Genomic DNA, 5,057 nt, shown 5'->3' with positions numbered 1-5,057 from the left:
AAAGTCTCCTTTGCAAATGTAACAAATATCTCAGTAAATAATTTTAGAGAATGAAGTGTTGCGTCAATTTGATACCGTTTTTTTTGTTCTGTAGAAATCGAGCTCAATCTTTATACTTGGTAACTGTTTGTCCCTCTTCAGTTCATCCATTTTTTATTCAGCCATTTTACTTGTATTTTACAGAAGCTTTCTCACGTCTTTCTAAGAATAGCTATTCGCATTTATCTTTGTTTTGCAGGGGAAGTCGTATTTCGGTTTCTTGCTTTTGGTTTCATCAGTCATACGACTAGAATATCAAACAATACAAGCTTCTTGTGTAAAAGGTTAGTAGTAAAAAAATAAATTTAGAAACAATCTTTCCCGCTTTACAAAACTGAAATGTTTTGCGCTGGACACTCAAAGACAGAGGATTTAACCTCCAAATAGTCTTAGATTTTGGCAAAGATTTGTTGCTTAAAACTTAACTTAAACCGAACATAGTCTGCAAAATAAAATGATGAACTCAATGTTAGGACTTTAACTTTCATGATCTTACTAAGTCTCCTTTGCAAATGTAACAAATATCTCAGTAAATAATTTTAGAGAATGAAGTGTTGCGTCAATTTGATACCGTCCAGCTGATAAGTTTCTTTATTCTCCAAAACTGTTGGCTGAAGAATATATTGAAGGGGGAAATTGCACGTTAAACAATTCTTTGGTGTCATAGTCTGGGAGTGAAAGTGTCAAAGCAGATACGCGATGAATGAACCGGAAAATCAGATTTTCAAATCTGAAATCTTTAAAAAAAAAAACATGAAGATGTCATGTTTTTTATTTAAATTACGGGAAAGTTAGTAAGCGATGTAGTTCTGTTTTAGGTTTTCTAAACGATTCTTTGTTTCACCGATGAAGCTGTTACATTTTTTCCACTCTTTTCAGATTGTCATTCATCTCTGTTTTGCAAGGAAAGCGTTATTTCAGTTTTTTACCCTCGGCTGCCTCAGTCATTCGATCAGAACACGAAACAAAATAAAACTCCTTGTTCAAGAGTAAAGCAGCAAAAATAAAGAACATATCTGCCTACAGTCCCATCTCTCTCTCTTTTTTTTATTGAAAAAATTCCTTCGGTGCCTGCTCAAATCAGGCGTAACAAAAATTGAATTCAAGGACAGAGATTTTTGATGTGGAAAGAAAAGCGCTTCAAAGTTTACAACGACGCTATGGGCGAAACAGAAAGTTATATTGATATCTGTCACACCAAGAGATTATCAACTGCAGTTTGTAGTTTCTTGTCTTAGACCGATCAAACTCAGAAACCTTGTTCTCACACGAGCTGCTTGCATTTATCTTTGTTTCTCGCCACTTTTGGTCTCATCGCCCAAACAAAGCGTGTTTATTTTTTGAAAGGGTTACCAGCAAAAAAAACTAAATTTATAGTAATAATTATTCTTTTCCTGATTCGAAAAAATATATTTCTGGTTTAAATATAGCAAAATCAGTGATAAGAAAGAGTTGTAATTCCAAACAATCTAGTAATATTTGTGGAGAGCTTCCAAATTGGAATCAATTTTTGATTTGGATAACAAAATATTAAAGGTCTGCATCATCTTTACCTTTCAAATTTATGATCTCATCAGGAATTCTTCCTTCTAACTCCCTCACATTACCTTGCTTGCTCGCGCAGAATTGTGTGACACATCTGGGATATTTACGGGTGCAAGGGCGCTAAATTTAAAAGACCGAAACGACAAATGGCATGACACAGTAAAGAAAAATGGCCGCAATAGGCAAAGGTCCCCTTGCATTTAGTTTTTTTCACAGCTTAACTATATAAAATATCGAAAGGGTTGCATATGGTTTTCAAAGAAAAGATTTTCATAATAAAATAACAACCATTTTTTGACTCGGTACCATCTCTTTAACCTTTATCAATTTTGTGCTCAACTTAACCTACTCAGGGTAAATTTTAATATGGGAAATAGATTTATGATAACTTTCAGGCCGAATTTCTCCTAAATGAAGATATCAGCACGTTGGGTTGCATATGGATATGTTTTCTTAAAAAGTAAAAAGGGCTCATGCAACATATGAAGGGAATCCGATGTCTGGAAATAGTATCAAATCTAGCATTTCTGGAACATTCATTTTCTCTCTTTGATTCTTCACCGTCCGAAGGGCCTTTGGGAGTTGAACTGATTCATTTTGAACCTCGCGCGTGCATATTAATTACTCTAAGCTCCGCCTCTATGAACAATGACAATGTTTCGCCTCGTTATTTACTTATTTAAGCACGAAATCAGTAATGGCTGTGAAATGGCGGTATATTTTTGAAAGTTAAAACATGATAAGAACTTTTACATCGAGTCAAATAAAAAATATCGTCGCACACGAATCTGCAAACGCTTTGTGAACAGTGCGGCCGGCCTTAAATTAGTGTGCTATTGTTAACTCTATCGCACCTTGGGGACTGACATCACGCACCAAACCGTTTGATTGACAGAAGCTGAAATCTGCAGTGCGACTCAAGTATTCCCAAAGCTAAATTTGTTGACCAATCACAGCTGATAAGTTCTAGACATGCAAATTGTATCCGCTCGTTGATAAACTGGGCACTGTAAATACATGTCGCGAAAGACAATAGCATTCTGCGCGGGAGAATTTAATGTTGTATAAAGAAAAAACCCTCAGCTTATAAGCATTCTCGTCGCTTGTTCACTGAATAATATGTTGATTGTGGAAAGAGAAGCAACATATTCCTCACTTCTGTAACTTGATGGCTTTACAAATCGAGCAAAGCAAAATTAAATCCACCAAACTCTTATCAACGATATGTGAGCTCCAATATTTTTTGAGATATCTTATGGGCAAGCTGCAATGCAGGTTCCATCCTTATTAGGTTTATAATGATTACTTTTTTAACCGATAATTTTCCTATTTAATCTTACAGTAGCTCTTCGCATTCTTCATTACTTTGCAGAGAAAGTTTATTACATCAGTTTTGTGGTTTTGGTCTCTCACTATCTGAAGATATTTTAGATTTCACTGAAGGTGAACGGCCAATAATTTATTTCATAAACATTATGAGTTAACATGGATGGAAACTTGCTACTCATAGAGATAACACCCTCTGAATGATGAGTCTGTTTAGTCTCAGCATTGCTATATGGTATATTGATATTGTAAGGAGAAACAACAAGTTCATCACTTCTGTGATGATTAAAACTATTGAAGAAATGTAAAATGGTTTCCGTGTTTACATAGCCTGATGTAAACACTTGGGAGGTTAGGAGAACACGAGATAAGCGTAGGAAACCACGACGCGAAGCGGAGTGGTTTCCGGCTTATCGAGTGTTCACCCAACCTCCCAAGTGTTTACATCAGGCTATGTAAACACGGAAACCATTTTACATTTCTTTTATAAAATAACTAATGAAAGAGGAACGAAAACCGTGTTTACATACGCTCATGTAAAATGGTTTTATGGCCAATCAGAGCGCGCGTACTATTTGAATTATTTTATAATGTAAGATCTTATATGTTATTTAATGAATCTTATAGGCAACTTAGGAAACAATCTCTCTTCCATCTTAGGTTTTTTTTTTCTTATTCTGATGATTTCTTCTCACCAACCGTGCGAGTAAAATGTTATTACATCAGTTATTTGCATTTACGTTTGTTTGCCTTGGAAATTCTCATTTCATTTCATTTTCTTATTTTTGTTTTCATTAGTCACGCTATCAGGCACCAATGTAAAAGGCATGTTCTGTTTTGAAAAGGTGAGCTGTTCGTTTTCTTTAATTTCTGCATTTGTATTGCCACCTTAGTTTCATTTTTTATGAATGAAATTGACTTTATTTTACGAAACAAAAAATTTGGAGAAGTTGGCATAACAGTTACTGAAGTAACGCGTACGTAATTGAATGAAATAGAAAGATTTTCCTTCGTCTGAATAACAAGCATTTTGTAAGCGGTTGAAACGTTGGGTATAATTTTTGCTCTTTTCCCAAATTTATGCGGTATTAAATCAAATAATAGTTTTTTTCAAATAATTGATGGGCAGTTAACCATTGGCAACGCTTACATGTTCTAATTTCTTCATCTCAAATTAATTAAGCGAGTTCCTAAGACTGACATGCCGGCTTGATCTCTGTGGGACAAACGGTTAGAAATACCAACACGAATCTTATACAAATATCTTCATCTGGGCTCAACTGAACAGTTTTATACTTCGTTTAGTTGGAGAATGTGATTTTTTTTGTTAGATTTATGTCCATCAAATTTTTCCACCACACAACGAAACCAGATCTATGTCATGCACAGGTAGCCCAAGTTCCAGCTGTGAGATGATAATCTTGCGCAATAACAGTCATGGCGGAATTATTAGAGTTTGTATGGGAATATTTACCACCGCTTTAAGTAATAAAAAAATACGTCAAACTCTCAATAAAAAATACCTCAACTTACTTCCACAGCGTATCGCTTGTTATCTGACCGCTTTCTTTGACGAAAAGAACCTATTTTAGTGAGTTTTCCATTTCGAGGTTTTCTACCTACATAAGAAAACCTCGAAATGAACAACTCACTAAAATGGGTTCTTTTCATCAAAGTAAAGATAACAAGTGATACGTTGTGGAAGTAAGGTGAGGTATTTTTATTGAGAATTTAACGTATTTTTATATTCCTTGGAGCGGTTGTAAATATTCCCATTCAAACACTTGTAATTCACGACTGTTATTGCGCAAGATGATCATCTCACAGCTGGAGCTTGGGGCCGCCTGTGCGTCACGTAGATGGATATCTCCAGATAGATCAAGATATATTGATTTGCCTCGATTTTGAAACATATAACAACGGAAATCAGAGCTTAGTTAGTCCCTGGTTTTTGAAGGGCAGCAGAGTGAGGATCCTGATCTTGTTTCACGTACAAACTTTTGGGAAAATTCCCTGGTCATGTTTAAAAACTCGAACATTTCTCAGTGTTACTTTTTTTTAAGCTTCCTCTTTTTGCTGATTCTATCTTACGACAACAAATAGGAGAGAGCCGTTATGAGTGACGCTGCAAAAATCCTAAAATCAGT

The sequence above is a fragment of the Pocillopora damicornis genome, chromosome 4, assembly GCF_964200805.1.
Source record: "Pocillopora damicornis chromosome 4, jaPocDami1.2, whole genome shotgun sequence".
Classification (NCBI taxonomy): domain Eukaryota; kingdom Metazoa; phylum Cnidaria; class Anthozoa; order Scleractinia; family Pocilloporidae; genus Pocillopora; species Pocillopora damicornis.
This window is presented reverse-complemented; position numbering follows the sequence as displayed.